The sequence below is a fragment of the Oncorhynchus masou genome, unplaced genomic scaffold, assembly GCF_036934945.1.
Source record: "Oncorhynchus masou masou isolate Uvic2021 unplaced genomic scaffold, UVic_Omas_1.1 unplaced_scaffold_657, whole genome shotgun sequence".
In the NCBI taxonomy this organism is placed as follows: Eukaryota; Metazoa; Chordata; class Actinopteri; order Salmoniformes; family Salmonidae; genus Oncorhynchus; species Oncorhynchus masou.
The window spans coordinates 267,626-291,145 of record NW_027013009.1 but is presented as its reverse complement, the minus strand read 5'-3'; the positions used below and the strand labels follow the sequence as shown (position 1 = coordinate 291,145).

General features: G+C 39.1%; 1 pseudogene; it reads left to right on the top strand.

The window, feature by feature from the left end:
- LOC135536732 (transient receptor potential cation channel subfamily M member 1-like) overlaps positions 1–23,520 on the top strand; it is a 70,980-nt pseudogene that overhangs the window by 7,279 nt on the left and 40,181 nt on the right.

The window sequence follows — 23,520 nt, the reverse complement described above, 5'->3', positions numbered from 1 at the left end:
TTGGCGCCATCGATTTGAGTAATCCACTTGTTCAAAATGTAGAGAAAGGAATCTGAAAATCTACCCCTAAACTTTGTTTCAACAAGTCAAAATATGTTTCTATTGACTCCTCAGATACCCTAAAATGTAATCAAACTATAATATTTCTAACGGAAATAAGTACGTTCAATAGGAAATCGATTGTAGCAGGTGCGTCCTGTCTTCATGGCGCGCAAACACGAATTTCCAAGACTGTGTCACTGTACTAAAATGGATGTTTCTTATTAATTTTGGAAGTTACAAGCCTGAAACCTTGAACATCGACTGCTAACACCCCGTGGAAGCCATAGGAATTGCATCCTGGGAGCTAATTTGCAATATGCCCTTATACTAGCCATTCTAAGAGGATGGTCTCTCAACAACAACAAAACATCTGGTTGGTTTTTCTTTGGATTTTCTCCTACCATATCTATTGTGTTATATTCTCCTACATTCTTTTTTACATTTCTACAAACTACAAACCAATTATATGCATATCCTGGCTTCAGGGCCTGATCAACAGGCAGTTTACTTTGGGCCTGAATTCCAGGAAGTTTACTTTGGGCACGTCATTCAGACAGGAAGTGGAGAAAAAAAGGGACCTAGCCCTAAGAAGTTGAATGTGTTTCTCTACTGTAGGTGAACTCTCTGGAGCAGGCCATGATGGATGCCCTGGTGCTGGACAGAGTGGACTTCGTCAAGCTGCTGATAGAGAACGGTGTCAACATTCACCACTTCCTCACCATCCCTCGTCTGGAGGAACTCTACAACACGGTGAGACAGACAGACAGACAGACAGACAGACAGACAGACAGACAGACAGACAGACAGACAGACAGACAGACAGACAGACAGACAGACAGACAGATAGACAGATAGACAGATAGACAGATAGACAGATAGACAGATAGATAGATAGATAGATAGATAGATAGATAGATAGATAGATAGATAGATAGATAGATAGATAGATAGATAGATAGATAGATAGATAGATTACTTTTTGATTTCTCCTAAATGAAAACTTTCTTAACATTGTTGGGGTCAATTCTATTTCTGTTAACTTCAAGAATTGATTTAAGTGGACTTGACCCCAACCTTGCTTCTAAATACATGTTAGTAGTATATACAAAAAGTATCTACCTCACTTGCTTTGTTATGTTAACATATGTTTCCCATGTGAATAAAACCCCTTGGATTGAATTGAATTGAAAGTACATCTCTGTTTGTTATGTTGTTTGTTTTTACAGAGGCTGGGCCCAACGAACACTCTGCACTTTGTAGTTAGAGACGTTAAAAAGGTACTGTTTCCTTCTATTATTTAACCATTATTTGGACAGGGAGTCAATGACATGTTCACAATGTCCATCAACAATACAAAGGTGTTATGACTGGTTTCATAAAGGTGTCATGGCTGGTTTCATAAAGGTGTTATGGCTGGTTTCATAATGGTGTTATGGCTGGTTTCATAAAGGTGTTATGACTGGTTTCATAAAGGTGTTATGGCTGGTTTCATAAAGGTGTTATGACTGGTTTCATAAAGGTGTTATGACTGGGTTCATAAAGGTGTTATGACTGGTTTCAAAAAGGTGTTATGGCTTGTTTCATTAAGGTGTTATGACTGGGTTCATAAAGGTGTTATGACTGGGTTCAAAAAGGTGTTATGGCTTGTTTCATTAAGGTGTTATGACTGGGTTCATAAAGGTGTTATGGCTTATTTCAGAAAGGAGTTATGACTGGTTTCATAAAGGTGCTATGACTGGTTTCATAAAGGTGTTATGACTGGTTTCGTAAAGGTGTCATGGCTGGTTTCATAAAGGTGTTATGGCTGGTTTCATAAAGGTGTTATGACTGGGTTCATAAAGGTGTTATGACTGGTTTCAAAAAGGTACCATGTATACCCCTGATAGTGAAGTGACCTAATATTGACCCCCTATAGTAGTGTTACCTAATATTGACCCCCTATAGCAAAGTGTTACCTGATATTGACCCCCTATAGTAAAGTGTTACCTCATATTGACCCCGTATAGTAATGTGTTACCTAATATTGACCCCTAAAGCAAAGTGTTACCTAATATTGACCCCCTATAGTAGTGTTACCTGATATTGACCCCGTATAGTAGTGTTACCTGATATTGACCCCCTATAGTAGTGTTACCTGATATTGACCCCGTATAGTAGTGTTACCTGATATTGACCCCCTATAGTAGTGTTACCTGATATTGACCCCCTATAGTAGTGTTACCTAATATTGACCCCCTATAGTAAAGTGTTACCTAATACTGACCCCCTATAGTAAAGTGTTACATAATATTGACCCCCTATAGCAAAGTGTTACCTAATATTGACCCCCTATAGTAAAGTGTTACATAATATTGACCCCCTATAGTAGTGATACCTAATATTGACCCCCTATAGTAAAGTGTTACATAATATTGACCCCCTATAGTAGTGATACCTAATATTGACCCCCTATAGCAAAGTGTTACCTAATATTGACCCCCTATAGTAATGTGTTACCTAATATTGACCCCTAAAGCAAAGTGTTACCTAATATTGACCCCCTATAGTAGTGTTACCTAATATTGACCCCCTATAGTAAAGTGTTACCTAATATTGACCCCCTATAGTAAAGTGTTACCTAATATTGACCCCCTATAGTAGTGATACCTAATATTGACCCCCTATAGTAGTGATACCTGATATTGACCCCCTATAGTAGTGTTACCTGATATTGACCCCCTATAGTAGTGTTACCTAATATTGACCCCCTATAGTAGTGTTACCTGATATTGACCCCCTATAGTAGTGTTACCTGATATTGACCCCCTATAGTAGTGTTACCTAATATTGACCCCCTATAGTAGTGTTACCTAATATTGACCCCCTATAGTAGTGTTACCTGATATTGACCCCCTATAGTAGTGTTACCTAATATTGACCCCCTATAGTAGTGTTACCTGATATTGACCCCCTATAGTAGTGATACCTGATATTGACCCCCTATAGTAGTGATACCTGATATTGACCCCCTATAGTAGTGATACCTAATATTGACCCCCTATAGTAGTGATACCTGATATTGACCCCCTATAGTAGTGATACCTAATATTGACCCCCTATAGTAGTGTTACCTAATATTGACCCCCTATAGTAGTGATACCTGATATTGACCCCCTATAGTAGTGATACCTAATATTGACCCCCTATAGTAGTGTTACCTAATATTGACCCCCTATAGTAGTGATACCTGATATTGGCCCCCTATAGTAACGTGTTACCTAATATTGACCCCTATAGTAGTGATACCTAATATTGACCCCCTATAGTAGTGATACCTAATATTGACCCTCTATAGTAACGTGTTACCTAATATTGACCACCTATAGTAGTGATATCTGATATTGACCCCCTATAGTAGTGATACCTGATATTGACCCCCTATAGTAATGTGTTACCTAATATTGACCCCCTATAGTAGTGTTACCTAATATTGACCCCCTATAGTAGTGTTACCTAATATTGACCCCCTATAGTAGTGATACCTTATATTGACCCCCTATAGTAGTGATACCTGATATTGACCCCCTATAGTAGTGTTACCTAATATTGACCCCCTATAGTAGTGTTACCTGATATTGACCCCCTATAGTAGTGTTACCTACTATTGACCCCCTATAGTAGTGATACCTAATATTGACCACCTATAGTAGTGATACCTAATATTGACACCCTATAGTAGTGATACCTGATATTGGCCCCCTATAGTAACGTGTTACCTAATATTGACCCCTATACTAGTGATACCTAATATTGGCCCCCTATAGTAGTGTTACCTAATATTGACCCCCTATAGTAGTGATACCTAATATTGACCCCCTATAGTAACGTGTTACCTAATATTGACCCCTATAGTAGTGATACCTGATATTGACCCCCTATAGTAGTGTTACCTAATATTGACCCCCTATAGTAGTGTTACCTGATATTAACCCCCTATAGTAGTGTTACCTGATTTGACCCCCTATAGTAGTGATACCTGATATTGACCCCCTATAGTAGTGTTACCTAATATTGACCCCCTATAGTAAAGTGTTACCTAATATTGACCCCCTATAGTAGTGTTACCTGATATTGACCCCCTATAGTAATGTGTTACCTAATATTGACCCCCTATAGTAAAGTGTTACCTAATATTGACCCCCTATAGTAGTGATACCTAATATTGACCCCCTATAGTAGTGTTACCTGATTTGACCCCCTATAGTAGTGATACCTGATATTGACCCCCTATAGTAGTGTTACCTAATATTGACCCCCTATAGTAAAGTGTTACCTAATATTGACCCCCTATAGTAGTGTTACCTAATATTGACCCCCTATAGTAGTGTTACCTAATATTGACCCCCTATAGTAGTGTTACCTGATATTGACCCCTATAGTAGTGATACCTGATATTGACCCCCTATAGTAGTGATACCTGATATTGACCCCCTATAGTAGTGATACCTGATATTGACCCCCTATAGTAGTGTTACCTGATATTGACCCCTATAGTAGTGTTACCTGATATTGACCCCCTATAGTATTGTTACCTGATATTGACCCCCTATAGTAGTGTTACCTGATATTGACCCCCTATAGTAGTGATACCTAATATTGACCCCCTATAGTAGTGATACCTAATATTGACCCCCTATAGTAGTGTTACATAATATTGACCCCCTATAGTAGTGATACCTAATATTGACCCCCTATAGTAACGTGTTACCTAATATTGACCCCTATAGTAGTGATACCTAATATTGACCCCCTATAGTAGTGATACCTGATATTGACCCCCTATAGTAGTGATACCTGATATTGACCCCTATAGTAGTGATACCTAATATTGACCCCCTATAGTAGTGATACCTGATATTGACCCCCTATAGTAGTGTTACCTAATATTGACCCCCTATAGTAGTGATACCTAATATTGACCCCCTATAGTAGTGATACCTGATATTGACCCCCTATAGTAGTGTTACCTGATATTGACCCCCTATAGTAGTGATACCTGATATTGACCCCATATAGTAGTGATACCTGATATTGACCCCCTATAGTAGTGATACCTAATATTGACCCCCTATAGTCGTGATACCTAATATTGCCCCCTATAGTAGTGATACCTAATATTGACCCCCTATAGTAGTGTTACCTAATATTGACCCCCTATAGTAGTGATACCTGATATTGGCCCCCTATAGTAACGTGTTACCTAATATTGACCCCTATAGTAGTGATACCTAATATTGACCCCCTATAGTAGTGATACCTAATATTGACCCTCTATAGTAACGTGTTACCTAATATTGACCCCTATAGTAGTGATACCTGATATTGACCCCCTATAGTAGTGATACCTGATATTGACCCCCTATAGTAGTGATACCTGATATTGACCCCCTATAGTAGTGTTACCTAATATTGACCCCCTATAGTAGTGTTACCTGATATTGACCCCCTATAGTAGTGTTACCTGATATTGACCCCGTATAGTAGTGTTACCTGATATTGACCCCCTATAGCAGTGATACCTGATATTGACCCCCTATAGTAGTGATACCTGATATTGACCCCTATAGTAAAGTGTTACCTAATATTGACCCCCTATAGTAGTGTTACCTAATATTGACCCCCTATAGTAGTGATACCTGATATTGACCCCCTATAGTAGTGATACCTGATATTGACCCCCTATAGTAGTGTTACCTAATATTGACCCCCTATAGTAGTGTTACCTGATATTAACCCCCTATAGTAGTGATACCTGATATTGGCCCCCTATAGTAACGTGTTACCTAATATTGACCCCTATTCTAGTGATACCTAATATTGACCCCCTATAGTAGTGTTACCTAATATTGACCCCCTATAGTAGTGATACCTAATATTGACCCCCTATAGTAACGTGTTACCTAATATTGACCCCTATAGTAGTGATACCTGATATTGACCCCCTATAGTAGTGATACCTGATATTGACCCCCTATAGTAGTGATACCTGATATTGACCATCTATAGTAGTGTTACCTAATATTGACCCCCTATAGTAGTGTTACCTGATATTAACCCCCTATAGTAGTGTTACCTGATTTGACCCCCTATAGTAGTGATACCTGATATTGACCCCCTATAGTAGTGTTACCTAATATTGACCCCCTATAGTAAAGTGTTACCTAATATTGACCCCCTATAGTAGTGTTACCTGATATTGACCCCCTATAGTAATGTGTTACCTAATATTGACCCCCTATAGTAAAGTGTTACCTAATATTGACCCCCTATAGTAGTGATACCTAATATTGACCCCCTATAGTAGTGTTACCTGATTTGACCCCCTATAGTAGTGATACCTGATATTGACCCCCTATAGTAGTGTTACCTAATATTGACCCCCTATAGTAAAGTGTTACCTAATATTGACCCCCTATAGTAGTGTTACCTAATATTGACCCCCTATAGTAGTGTTACCTAATATTGACCCCCTATAGTAGTGTTACCTGATATTGACCCCTATAGTAGTGATACCTGACATTGACCCCCTATAGTAGTGATACCTGATATTGACCCCTATAGTAGTGATACCTGATATTGACCCCCTATAGTAGTGTTACCTGATATTGACCCCTATAGTAGTGTTACCTGATATTGACCCCCTATAGTATTGTTACCTGATATTGACCCCCTATAGTAGTGTTACCTGATATTGACCCCCTATAGTAGTGATACCTAATATTGACCCCCTATAGTAGTGATACCTAATATTGACCCCCTATAGTAGTGTTACATAATATTGACCCCCTATAGTAGTGATACCTAATATTGACCCCCTATAGTAACGTGTTCCCTAATATTGACCCCTATAGTAGTGATACCTAATATTGACCCCCTATAGTAGTGATACCTGATATTGACCCCCTATAGTAGTGATACCTGATATTGACCCCCTATAGTAGTGATACCTAATATTGACCCCCTATAGTAGTGATACCTGATATTGACCCCCTATAGTAGTGTTACCTAATATTGACCCCCTATAGTAGTGATACCTAATATTGACCCCTATAGTAGTGATACCTGATATTGACCCCCTATAGTAGTGTTACCTGATATTGACCCCCTATAGTAGTGATACCTGATATTGACCCCATATAGTAGTGATACCTGATATTGACCCCCTATAGTAGTGATACCTAATATTGACCCCCTATAGTCGTGATACCTAATATTGACCCCCTATAGTAGTGATACCTAATATTGACCCCCTATAGTAGTGTTACCTAATATTGACCCCCTATAGTAGTGATACCTGATATTGGCCCCCTATAGTAACGTGTTACCTAATATTGACCCCTATAGTAGTGATACCTGATATTGACCCCCTATAGTAGTGATACCTAATATTGACCCTCTATAGTAACGTGTTACCTAATATTGACCCCTATAGTAGTGATACCTGATATTGACCCCCTATAGTAGTGATACCTGATATTGACCCCCTATAGTAGTGATACCTGATATTGACCCCCTATAGTAGTGTTACCTAATATTGACCCCCTATAGTAGTGTTACCTGATATTGACCCCCTATAGTAGTGTTACCTGATATTGACCCCCTATAGTAGTGTTACCTGATATTGACCCCCTATAGTAGTGATACCTGATATTGACCCCCTATAGTAGTGATACCTGATATTGACCCCTATAGTAAAGTGTTACCTAATATTGACCCCCTATAGTAACGTGTTACCTAATATTGACCCCTATAGTAGTGATACCTGATATTGACCCCCTATAGTAGTGATACCTGATATTGACCCCCTATAGTAGTGATACCTGATATTGACCATCTATAGTAGTGTTACCTAATATTGACCCCCTATAGTAGTGTTACCTGATATTAACCCCCTATAGTAGTGTTACCTGATTTGACCCCCTATAGTAGTGATACCTGATATTGACCCCCTATAGTAGTGTTACCTAATATTGACCCCCTATAGTAAAGTGTTACCTAATATTGACCCCCTATAGTAGTGTTACCTGATATTGACCCCCTATAGTAATGTGTTACCTAATATTGACCCCCTATAGTAAAGTGTTACCTAATATTGACCCCCTATAGTAGTGATACCTAATATTGACCCCCTATAGTAGTGTTACCTGATTTGACCCCCTATAGTAGTGATACCTGATATTGACCCCCTATAGTAGTGTTACCTAATATTGACCCCCTATAGTAAAGTGTTACCTAATATTGACCCCCTATAGTAGTGTTACCTAATATTGACCCCCTATAGTAGTGTTACCTAATATTGACCCCCTATAGTAGTGTTACCTGATATTGACCCCTATAGTAGTGATACCTGACATTGACCCCTATAGTAGTGATACCTGATATTGACCCCCTATAGTAGTGATACCTGATATTGACCCCCTATAGTAGTGTTACCTGATATTGACCCCTATAGTAGTGTTACCTGATATTGACCCCCTATAGTATTGTTACCTGATATTGACCCCCTATAGTAGTGTTACCTGATATTGACCCCCTATAGTAGTGATACCTAATATTGACCCCCTATAGTAGTGATACCTAATATTGACCCCCTATAGTAGTGTTACATAATATTGACCCCCTATAGTAGTGATACCTAATATTGACCCCCTATAGTAACGTGTTCCCTAATATTGACCCCTATAGTAGTGATACCTAATATTGACCCCCTATAGTAGTGATACCTGATATTGACCCCCTATAGTAGTGATACCTGATATTGACCCCCTATAGTAGTGATACCTAATATTGACCCCCTATAGTAGTGATACCTGATATTGACCCCCTATAGTAGTGTTACCTAATATTGACCCCCTATAGTAGTGATACCTAATATTGACCCCTATAGTAGTGATACCTGATATTGACCCCCTATAGTAGTGTTACCTGATATTGACCCCCTATAGTAGTGATACCTGATATTGACCCCATATAGTAGTGATACCTGATATTGACCCCCTATAGTAGTGATACCTAATATTGACCCCCTATAGTCGTGATACCTAATATTGACCCCCTATAGTAGTGATACCTAATATTGACCCCCTATAGTAGTGTTACCTAATATTGACCCCCTATAGTAGTGATACCTGATATTGGCCCCCTATAGTAACGTGTTACCTAATATTGACCCCTATAGTAGTGATACCTGATATTGACCCCCTATAGTAGTGATACCTAATATTGACCCTCTATAGTAACGTGTTACCTAATATTGACCCCTATAGTAGTGATACCTGATATTGACCCCCTATAGTAGTGATACCTGATATTGACCCCCTATAGTAGTGATACCTGATATTGACCCCCTATAGTAGTGTTACCTAATATTGACCCCCTATAGTAGTGTTACCTGATATTGACCCCCTATAGTAGTGTTACCTGATATTGACCCCCTATAGTAGTGTTACCTGATATTGACCCCCTATAGTAGTGATACCTGATATTGACCCCCTATAGTAGTGATACCTGATATTGACCCCTATAGTAAAGTGTTACCTAATATTGACCCCCTATAGTAGTGTTACCTAATATTGACCCCCTATAGTAGTGTTACCTGATATTGACCCCTTATAGTAGTGTTACCTGATATTGACCCCCTATAGTAGTGATACCTGATATTGACCCCCTATAGTAGTGATACCTGATATTGACCCCCTATAGTAGTGTTACCTAATATTGACCCCCTATAGTAGTGTTACCTGATATTGACCCCCTATAGTAGTGTTACCTAATATTGACCCCCTATAGTAGTGATACCTAATATTGACCCCCTATAGTAGTGATACCTAATATTGACCCCCTATAGTAGTGTTACCTAATATTGACCCCCTATAGTAGTGATACCTGATATTGGCCCCCTATAGTAACGTGTTACCTAATATTGACCCCTATACTAGTGATACCTAATATTGACCCCCTATAGTAGTGATACCTAATATTGACCCCCTATAGTAACGTGTTACCTAATATTGACCCCTATAGTAGTGATACCTGATATTGACCCCCTATAGTAGTGATACCTGATATTGACCCCCTATAGTAGTGATACCTGATATTGACCCCCTATAGTAGTGTTACCTAATATTGACCCCCTATAGTAGTGTTACCTGATATTGACCCCCTATAGTAATGTGTTACCTAATATTGACCCCCTATAGTAAAGTGTTACCTAATATTGACCCCCTATAGTAGTGATACCTAATATTGACCCCCTATAGTAGTGTTACCTGATTTGACCCCCTATAGTAGTGATACCTGATATTGACCCCCTATAGTAGTGTTACCTAATATTGACCCCCTATAGTAAAGTGTTACCTAATATTGACCCCCTATAGTAGTGTTACCTAATATTGACCCCCTATAGTAGTGTTACCTAATATTGACCCCCTATAGTAGTGTTACCTGATATTGACCCCCTATAGTAGTGATACCTGATATTGGCCCCCTATAGTAACGTGTTACCTAATATTGACCCCTATAGTAGTGATACCTAATATTGACCCCCTATAGTAGTGATACCTAATATTGACCCTCTATAGTAACGTGTTACCTAATATTGACCCCTATAGTAGTGATACCTGATATTGACCCCCTATAGTAGTGATACCTGATATTGACCCCCTATAGTAGTGATACCTGATATTGACCCCCTATAGTAGTGTTACCTAATATTGACCCCCTATAGTAGTGTTACCTGATATTGACCCCCTATAGTAGTGTTACCTGATATTGACCCCCTATAGTAGTGTTACCTGATATTGACCCCCTATAGTAGTGATACCTGATATTGACCCCCTATAGTAGTGATACCTGATATTGACCCCTATAGTAAAGTGTTACCTAATATTGACCCCCTATAGTAGTGTTACCTAATATTGACCCCCTATAGTAGTGATACCTGATATTGGCCCCCTATAGTAACGTGTTACCTAATATTGACCCCTATACTAGTGATACCTAATATTGACCCCCTATAGTAGTGATACCTAATATTGACCCCCTATAGTAACGTGTTACCTAATATTGACCCCTATAGTAGTGATACCTGATATTGACCCCCTATAGTAGTGATACCTGATATTGACCCCCTATAGTAGTGATACCTGATATTGACCCCCTATAGTAGTGTTACCTAATATTGACCCCCTATAGTAGTGTTACCTGATATTGACCCCCTATAGTAATGTGTTACCTAATATTGACCCCCTATAGTAAAGTGTTACCTAATATTGACCCCCTATAGTAGTGATACCTAATATTGACCCCCTATAGTAGTGTTACCTGATTTGACCCCCTATAGTAGTGATACCTGATATTGACCCCCTATAGTAGTGTTACCTAATATTGACCCCCTATAGTAAAGTGTTACCTAATATTGACCCCCTATAGTAGTGTTACCTAATATTGACCCCCTATAGTAGTGTTACCTAATATTGACCCCCTATAGTAGTGTTACCTGATATTGACCCCCTATAGTAGTGATACCTGATATTGGCCCCCTATAGTAACGTGTTACCTAATATTGACCCCTATAGTAGTGATACCTAATATTGACCCCCTATAGTAGTGATACCTAATATTGACCCTCTATAGTAACGTGTTACCTAATATTGACCCCTATAGTAGTGATACCTGATATTGACCCCCTATAGTAGTGATACCTGATATTGACCCCCTATAGTAGTGATACCTGATATTGACCCCCTATAGTAGTGTTACCTAATATTGACCCCCTATAGTAGTGTTACCTGATATTGACCCCCTATAGTAGTGTTACCTGATATTGACCCCCTATAGTAGTGTTACCTGATATTGACCCCCTATAGTAGTGATACCTGATATTGACCCCCTATAGTAGTGATACCTGATATTGACCCCTATAGTAAAGTGTTACCTAATATTGACCCCCTATAGTAGTGTTACCTAATATTGACCCCCTATAGTAGTGTTACCTGATATTGACCCCTTATAGTAGTGTTACCTGATATTGACCCCCTATAGTAGTGATACCTGATATTGACCCCCTATAGTAGTGATACCTGATATTGACCCCCTATAGTAGTGTTACCTAATATTGACCCCCTATAGTAGTGTTACCTGATATTGACCCCCTATAGTAGTGTTACCTAATATTGACCCCCTATAGTAGTGATACCTAATATTGACCCCCTATAGTAGTGATACCTAATATTGACCCCCTATAGTAGTGTTACCTAATATTGACCCCCTATAGTAGTGATACCTGATATTGGCCCCCTATAGTAACGTGTTACCTAATATTGACCCCTATACTAGTGATACCTAATATTGACCCCCTATAGTAGTGATACCTAATATTGACCCCCTATAGTAACGTGTTACCTAATATTGACCCCTATAGTAGTGATACCTGATATTGACCCCCTATAGTAGTGATACCTGATATTGACCCCCTATAGTAGTGATACCTGATATTGACCCCCTATAGTAGTGTTACCTAATATTGACCCCCTATAGTAGTGTTACCTGATATTGACCCCCTATAGTAATGTGTTACCTAATATTGACCCCCTATAGTAAAGTGTTACCTAATATTGACCCCCTATAGTAGTGATACCTAATATTGACCCCCTATAGTAGTGTTACCTGATTTGACCCCCTATAGTAGTGATACCTGATATTGACCCCCTATAGTAGTGTTACCTAATATTGACCCCCTATAGTAAAGTGTTACCTAATATTGACCCCCTATAGTAGTGTTACCTAATATTGACCCCCTATAGTAGTGTTACCTAATATTGACCCCCTATAGTAGTGTTACCTGATATTGACCCCTATAGTAGTGATACCTGATATTGACCCCCTATAGTAGTGATACCTGATATTGACCCCCTATAGTAGTGATACCTGATATTGACCCCCTATAGTAGTGTTACCTGATATTGACCCCTATAGTAGTGTTACCTGATATTGACCCCCTATAGTATTGTTACCTGATATTGACCCCCTATAGTAGTGTTACCTGATATTGACCCCCTATAGTAGTGATACCTAATATTGACCCCCTATAGTAGTGATACCTAATATTGACCCCCTATAGTAGTGTTACATAATATTGACCCCCTATAGTAGTGATACCTAATATTGACCCCCTATAGTAACGTGTTACCTAATATTGACCCCTATAGTAGTGATACCTAATATTGACCCCTATAGTAGTGATACCTGATATTGACCCCCTATAGTAGTGATACCTGATATTGACCCCCTATAGTAGTGATACCTAATATTGACCCCCTATAGTAGTGATACCTGATATTGACCCCCTATAGTAGTGTTACCTAATATTGACCCCCTATAGTAGTGATACCTAATATTGACCCCCTATAGTAGTGATACCTGATATTGACCCCCTATAGTAGTGTTACCTGATATTGACCCCCTATAGTAGTGATACCTGATATTGACCCCATATAGTAGTGATACCTGATATTGACCCCCTATAGTAGTGATACCTAATATTGACCCCCTATAGTCGTGATACCTAATATTGACCCCCTATAGTAGTGATACCTAATATTGACCCCCTATAGTAGTGTTACCTAATATTGACCCCCTATAGTAGTGATACCTGATATTGGCCCCCTATAGTAACGTGTTACCTAATATTGACCCCTATAGTAGTGATACCTAATATTGACCCCCTATAGTAGTGATACCTAATATTGACCCTCTATAGTAACGTGTTACCTAATATTGACCCCTATAGTAGTGATACCTGATATTGACCCCCTATAGTAGTGATACCTGATATTGACCCCCTATAGTAGTGATACCTGATATTGACCCCCTATAGTAGTGTTACCTAATATTGACCCCCTATAGTAGTGTTACCTGATATTGACCCCCTATAGTAGTGTTACCTGATATTGACCCCCTATAGTAGTGATACCTGATATTGACCCCTATAGTAAAGTGTTACCTAATATTGACCCCCTATAGTAGTGTTACCTAATATTGACCCCCTATAGTAGTGTTACCTGATATTGACCCCTTATAGTAGTGTTACCTGATATTGACCCCCTATAGTAGTGATACCTGATATTGACCCCCTATAGTAGTGATACCTGATATTGACCCCCTATAGTAGTGTTACCTAATATTGACCCCCTATAGTAGTGTTACCTGATATTGACCCCCTATAGTAGTGTTACCTAATATTGACCCCCTATAGTAGTGATACCTAATATTGACCCCCTATAGTAGTGATACCTAATATTGACCCCCTATAGTAGTGTTACCTAATATTGACACCCTATAGTAGTGATACCTGATATTGGCCCCCTATAGTAACGTGTTACCTAATATTGACCCCTATACTAGTGATACCTAATATTGACCCCCTATAGTAGTGATACCTAATATTGACCCCCTATAGTAACGTGTTACCTAATATTGACCCCTATAGTAGTGATACCTGATATTGACCCCCTATAGTAGTGATACCTGATATTGACCCCCTATAGTAGTGATACCTGATATTGACCCCCTATAGTAGTGTTACCTAATATTGACCCCCTATAGAAGTGTTACCTGATATTGACCCCCTATAGTAGTGTTACCTGATATTGACCCCCTATAGTAGTGATACCTGATATTGACCCCCTATAGTAGTGTTACCTGATATTGACCCCCTATAGTAGTGTTACCTAATATTGACCCCCTATAGTAGTGATACCTGATATTGACCCCCTATAGTAATGTGTTACCTAATATTGACCCCCTATAGTAGTGATACCAGATATTGACCCCCTATAGTAGTGTTACCTACTATTGACCCCCTATAGTAGTGATACCTAATATTGACCCCCTATAGTAGTGATACCTAATATTGACCCCCTATAGTAGTGTTACCTAATATTGACCCCCTATAGTAGTGATACCTGATATTGGCCCCCTATAGTAACGTGTTACCTAATATTGACCCCTATACTAGTGATACCTAATATTGGCCCCCTATAGTAGTGTTACCTAATATTGACCCCCTATAGTAGTGATACCTAATATTGACCCCCTATAGTAACGTGTTACCTAATATTGACCCCTATAGTAGTGATACCTGATATTGACCCCCTATAGTAGTGTTACCTAATATTGACCCCCTATAGTAGTGTTACCTGATATTAACCCCCTATAGTAGTGTTACCTGATTTGACCCCCTATAGTAGTGATACCTGATATTGACCCCCTATAGTAGTGTTACCTAATATTGACCCCCTATAGTAAAGTGTTACCTAATATTGACCCCCTATAGTAGTGTTACCTGATATTGACCCCCTATAGTAATGTGTTACCTAATATTGACCCCCTATAGTAAAGTGTTACCTAATATTGACCCCCTATAGTAGTGATACCTAATATTGACCCCCTATAGTAGTGTTACCTGATTTGACCCCCTATAGTAGTGATACCTGATATTGACCCCCTATAGTAGTGTTACCTAATATTGACCCCCTATAGTAGTGTTACCTAATATTGACCCCCTATAGTAGTGTTACCTGATATTGACCCCTATAGTAGTGATACCTGATATTGACCCCCTATAGTAGTGATACCTGATATTGACCCCCTATAGTAGTGATACCTGATATTGACCCCCGATAGTAGTGTTACCTGATATTGACCCCTATAGTAGTGTTACCTGATATTGACCCCCTATAGTATTGTTACCTGATATTGACCCCCTATAGTAGTGTTACCTGATATTGACCCCCTATATAGTAGTGATACCTAATATTGACCCCCTATAGTAGTGATACCTAATATTGACCCCCTATAGTAGTGTTACATAATATTGACCCCCTATAGTAGTGATACCTAATATTGACCCCCTATAGTAACGTGTTACCTAATATTGACCCCTATAGTAGTGATACCTAATATTGACCCCCTATAGTAGTGATACCTGATATTGACCCCCTATAGTAGTGATACCTGATTTTGACCCCCTATAGTAGTGATACCTAATATTGACCCCCTATAGTAGTGATACCTGATATTGACCCCCTATAGTAGTGTTACCTAATATTGACCCCCTATAGTAGTGATACCTAATATTGACCCCCTATAGTAGTGATACCTGATATTGACCCCCTATAGTAGTGTTACCTGATATTGACCCCCTATAGTAGTGATACCTGATATTGACCCCATATAGTAGTGATACCTGATATTGACCCCCTATAGTAGTGATACCTAATATTGACCCCCTATAGTCGTGATACCTAATATTGACCCCCTATAGTAGTGATACCTAATATTGACCCCCTATAGTAGTGTTACCTAATATTGACCCCCTATAGTAGTGATACCTGATATTGGCCCCCTATAGTAACGTGTTACCTAATATTGACCCCTATAGTAGTGATACCTGATATTGACCCCCTATAGTAGTGATACCTAATATTGACCCTCTATAGTAACGTGTTACCTAATATTGACCCCTATAGTAGTGATACCTGATATTGACCCCCTATAGTAGTGATACCTGATATTGACCCCCTATAGTAGTGATACCTGATATTGACCCCCTATAGTAGTGTTACCTAATATTGACCCCCTATAGTAGTGTTACCTGATATTGACCCCCTATAGTAGTGTTACCTGATATTGACCCCCTATAGTAGTGTTACCTGATATTGACCCCCTATAGTAGTGATACCTGATATTGACCCCCTATAGTAGTGATACCTGATATTGACCCCTATAGTAAAGTGTTACCTAATATTGACCCCCTATAGTAGTGTTACCTAATATTGACCCCCTATAGTAGTGTTACCTGATATTGACCCCTTATAGTAGTGTTACCTGATATTGACCCCCTATAGTAGTGATACCTGATATTGACCCCCTATAGTAGTGATACCTGATATTGACCCCCTATAGTAGTGTTACCTAATATTGACCCCCTATAGTAGTGTTACCTGATATTGACCCCCTATAGTAGTGTTACCTAATATTGACCCCCTATAGTAGTGATACCTAATATTGACCCCCTATAGTAGTGATACCTAATATTGACCCCCTATAGTAGTGTTACCTAATATTGACCCCCTATAGTAGTGATACCTGATATTGGCCCCCTATAGTAACGTGTTACCTAATATTGACCCCTATACTAGTGATACCTAATATTGACCCCCTATAGTAGTGATACCTAATATTGACCCCCTATAGTAACGTGTTACCTAATATTGACCCCTATAGTAGTGATACCTGATATTGACCCCCTATAGTAGTGATACCTGATATTGACCCCCTATAGTAGTGATACCTGATATTGACCCCCTATAGTAGTGTTACCTAATATTGACCCCCTATAGTAGTGTTACCTGATATTGACCCCCTATAGTAATGTGTTACCTAATATTGACCCCCTATAGTAAAGTGTTACCTAATATTGACCCCCTATAGTAGTGATACCTAATATTGACCCCCTATAGTAGTGTTACCTGATTTGACCCCCTATAGTAGTGATACCTGATATTGACCCCCTATAGTAGTGTTACCTAATATTGACCCCCTATAGTAAAGTGTTACCTAATATTGACCCCCTATAGTAGTGTTACCTAATATTGACCCCCTATAGTAGTGTTACCTAATATTGACCCCCTATAGTAGTGTTACCTGATATTGACCCCCTATAGTAGTGATACCTGATATTGGCCCCCTATAGTAACGTGTTACCTAATATTGACCCCTATAGTAGTGATACCTAATATTGACCCCCTATAGTAGTGATACCTAATATTGACCCTCTATAGTAACGTGTTACCTAATATTGACCCCTATAGTAGTGATACCTGATATTGACCCCCTATAGTAGTGATACCTGATATTGACCCCCTATAGTAGTGATACCTGATATTGACCCCCTATAGTAGTGTTACCTAATATTGACCCCCTATAGTAGTGTTACCTGATATTGACCCCCTATAGTAGTGTTACCTGATATTGACCCCCTATAGTAGTGTTACCTGATATTGACCCCCTATAGTAGTGATACCTGATATTGACCCCCTATAGTAGTGATACCTGATATTGACCCCTATAGTAAAGTGTTACCTAATATTGACCCCCTATAGTAGTGTTACCTAATATTGACCCCCTATAGTAGTGTTACCTGATATTGACCCCTTATAGTAGTGTTACCTGATATTGACCCCCTATAGTAGTGATACCTGATATTGACCCCCTATAGTAGTGATACCTGATATTGACCCCCTATAGTAGTGTTACCTAATATTGACCCCCTATAGTAGTGTTACCTGATATTGACCCCCTATAGTAGTGTTACCTAATATTGACCCCCTATAGTAGTGATACCTAATATTGACCCCCTATAGTAGTGATACCTAATATTGACCCCCTATAGTAGTGTTACCTAATATTGACCCCCTATAGTAGTGATACCTGATATTGGCCCCCTATAGTAACGTGTTACATAATATTGACCCCTATACTAGTGATACCTAATATTGACCCCCTATAGTAGTGATACCTAATATTGACCCCCTATAGTAACGTGTTACCTAATATTGACCCCTATAGTAGTGATACCTGATATTGACCCCCTATAGTAGTGATACCTGATATTGACCCCCTATAGTAGTGATACCTGATATTGACCCCCTATAGTAGTGTTACCTAATATTGACCCCCTATAGTAGTGTTACCTGATATTGACCCCCTATAGTAATGTGTTACCTAATATTGACCCCCTATAGTAAAGTGTTACCTAATATTGACCCCCTATAGTAGTGATACCTAATATTGACCCCCTATAGTAGTGTTACCTGATTTGACCCCCTATAGTAGTGATACCTGATATTGACCCCCTATAGTAGTGTTACCTAATATTGACCCCCTATAGTAAAGTGTTACCTAATATTGACCCCCTATAGTAGTGTTACCTAATATTGACCCCCTATAGTAGTGTTACCTAATATTGACCCCCTATAGTAGTGTTACCTGATATTGACCCCTATAGTAGTGATACCTGATATTGACCCCCTATAGTAGTGATACCTGATATTGACCCCCTATAGTAGTGATACCTGATATTGACCCCCTATAGTAGTGTTACCTGATATTGACCCCTATAGTAGTGTTACCTGATATTGACCCCCTATAGTATTGTTACCTGATATTGACCCCCTATAGTAGTGTTACCTGATATTGACCCCCTATAGTAGTGATACCTAATATTGACCCCCTATAGTAGTGATACCTAATATTGACCCCCTATAGTAGTGTTACATAATATTGACCCCCTATAGTAGTGATACCTAATATTGACCCCCTATAGTAACGTGTTACCTAATATTGACCCCTATAGTAGTGATACCTAATATTGACCCCCTATAGTAGTGATACCTGATATTGACCCCCTATAGTAGTGATACCTGATATTGACCCCCTATAGTAGTGATACCTAATATTGACCCCCTATAGTAGTGATACCTGATATTGACCCCCTATAGTAGTGTTACCTAATATTGACCCCCTATAGTAGTGATACCTAATATTGACCCCCTATAGTAGTGATACCTGATATTGACCCCCTATAGTAGTGTTACCTGATATTGACCCCCTATAGTAGTGATACCTGATATTGACCCCATATAGTAGTGATACCTGATATTGACCCCCTATAGTAGTGATACCTAATATTGACCCCCTATAGTCGTGATACCTAATATTGACCCCCTATAGTAGTGATACCTAATATTGACCCCCTATAGTAGTGTTACCTGATATTGACCCCCTATAGTAGTGATACCTGATATTGGCCCCCTATAGTAACGTGTTACCTAATATTGACCCCTATAGTAGTGATACCTAATATTGACCCCCTATAGTAGTGATACCTAATATTGACCCTCTATAGTAACGTGTTACCTAATATTGACCCCTATAGTAGTGATACCTGATATTGACCCCCTATAGTAGTGATACCTGATATTGACCCCCTATAGTAGTGATACCTGATATTGACCCCCTATAGTAGTGTTACCTAATATTGACCCCCTATAGTAGTGTTACCTGATATTGACCCCCTATAGTAGTGTTACCTGATATTGACCCCCTATAGTAGTGTTACCTGATATTGACCCCCTATAGTAGTGATACCTGATATTGACCCCCTATAGTAGTGATACCTGATATTGACCCCAATAGTAAAGTGTTACCTAATATTGACCCCCTATAGTAGTGTTACCTAATATTGACCCCCTATAGTAGTGTTACCTGATATTGACCCCTTATAGTAGTGTTACCTGATATTGACCCCCTATAGTAGTGATACCTGATATTGACCCCCTATAGTAGTGATACCTGATATTGACCCCCTATAGTAGTGTTACCTAATATTGACCCCCTATAGTAGTGTTACCTGATATTGACCCCCTATAGTAGTGTTACCTAATATTGACCCCCTATAGTAGTGATACCTAATATTGACCCCCTATAGTAGTGATACCTAATATTGACCCCCTATAGTAGTGTTACCTAATATTGACCCCCTATAGTAGTGATACCTGATATTGGCCCCCTATAGTAGTGATACCTAATATTGACCCCCTATAGTAGTGTTACCTAATATTGACCCCCTATAGTAGTGATACCTGATATTGGCCCCCTATAGTAACGTGTTACATAATATTGACCCCTATACTAGTGATACCTAATATTGACCCCCTATAGTAGTGATACCTAATATTGACCCCCTATAGTAACGTGTTACCTAATATTGACCCCTATAGTAGTGATACCTGATATTGACCCCCTATAGTAGTGATACCTGATATTGACCCCCTATAGTAGTGATACCTGATATTGACCCCCTATAGTAGTGTTACCTAATATTGACCCCCTATAGTAGTGTTACCTGATATTGACCCCCTATAGTAATGTGTTACCTAATATTGACCCCCTATAGTAAAGTGTTACCTAATATTGACCCCCTATAGTAGTGATACCTAATATTGACCCCCTATAGTAGTGTTACCTGATTTGACCCCCTATAGTAGTGATACCTGATATTGACCCCCTATAGTAGTGATACCTGATATTGACCCCAATAGTAAAGTGTTACCTAATATTGACCCCCTATAGTAGTGTTACCTAATATTGACCCCCTATAGTAGTGTTACCTGATATTGACCCCTTATAGTAGTGTTACCTGATATTGACCCCCTATAGTAGTGATACCTGATATTGACCCCCTATAGTAGTGATACCTGATATTGACCCCCTATAGTAGTGTTACCTAATATTGACCCCCTATAGTAGTGTTACCTGATATTGACCCCCTATAGTAGTGTTACCTAATATTGACCCCCTATAGTAGTGATACCTAATATTGACCCCCTATAGTAGTGATACCTAATATTGACCCCCTATAGTAGTGTTACCTAATATTGACCCCCTATAGTAGTGATACCTGATATTGGCCCCCTATAGTAGTGATACCTAATATTGACCCCCTATAGTAGTGTTACCTAATATTGACCCCCTATAGTAGTGATACCTGATATTGGCCCCCTATAGTAACGTGTTACATAATATTGACCCCTATACTAGTGATACCTAATATTGACCCCCTATAGTAGTGATACCTAATATTGACCCCCTATAGTAACGTGTTACCTAATATTGACCCCTATAGTAGTGATACCTGATATTGACCCCCTATAGTAGTGATACCTGATATTGACCCCCTATAGTAGTGATACCTGATATTGACCCCCTATAGTAGTGTTACCTAATATTGACCCCCTATAGTAGTGTTACCTGATATTGACCCCCTATAGTAATGTGTTACCTAATATTGACCCCCTATAGTAAAGTGTTACCTAATATTGACCCCCTATAGTAGTGATACCTAATATTGACCCCCTATAGTAGTGTTACCTGATTTGACCCCCTATAGTAGTGATACCTGATATTGACCCCCTATAGTAGTGTTACCTAATATTGACCCCCTATAGTAAAGTGTTACCTAATATTGACCCCCTATAGTAGTGTTACCTAATATTGACCCCCTATAGTAGTGTTACCTAATATTGACCCCCTATAGTAGTGTTACCTGATATTGACCCCTATAGTAGTGATACCTGATATTGACCCCCTATAGTAGTGATACCTGATATTGACCCCCTATAGTAGTGATACCTGATATTGACCCCCTATAGTAGTGTTACCTGATATTGACCCCTATAGTAGTGTTACCTGATATTGACCCCCTATAGTATTGTTACCTGATATTGACCCCCTATAGTAGTGTTACCTGATATTGACCCCCTATAGTAGTGATACCTAATATTGACCCCCTATAGTAGTGATACCTAATATTGACCCCCTATAGTAGTGTTACATAATATTGACCCCTATAGTAGTGATACCTAATATTGACCCCCTATAGTAACGTGTTACCTAATATTGACCCCTATAGTAGTGATACCTAATATTGACCCCCTATAGTAGTGATACCTGATATTGACCCCCTATAGTAGTGATACCTGATATTGACCCCCTATAGTAGTGATACCTAATATTGACCCCCTATAGTAGTGATACCTGATATTGACCCCCTATAGTAGTGTTACCTAATATTGACCCCCTATAGTAGTGATACCTAATATTGACCCCCTATAGTAGTGATACCTGATATTGACCCCCTATAGTAGTGTTACCTGATATTGACCCCCTATAGTAGTGATACCTGATATTGACCCCATATAGTAGTGATACCTGATATTGACCCCCTATAGTAGTGATACCTAATATTGACCCCCTATAGTCGTGATACCTAATATTGACCCCCTATAGTAGTGATACCTAATATTGACCCCCTATAGTAGTGTTACCTGATATTGACCCCCTATAGTAGTGATACCTGATATTGGCCCCCTATAGTAACGTGTTACCTAATATTGACCCCTATAGTAGTGATACCTAATATTGACCCCCTATAGTAGTGATACCTAATATTGACCCTCTATAGTAACGTGTTACCTAATATTGACCCCTATAGTAGTGATACCTGATATTGACCCCCTATAGTAGTGATACCTGATATTGACCCCCTATAGTAGTGATACCTGATATTGACCCCCTATAGTAGTGTTACCTAATATTGACCCCCTATAGTAGTGTTACCTGATATTGACCCCCTATAGTAGTGTTACCTGATATTGACCCCCTATAGTAGTGTTACCTGATATTGACCCCCTATAGTAGTGATACCTGATATTGACCCCCTATAGTAGTGATACCTGATATTGACCCCAATAGTAAAGTGTTACCTAATATTGACCCCCTATAGTAGTGTTACCTAATATTGACCCCCTATAGTAG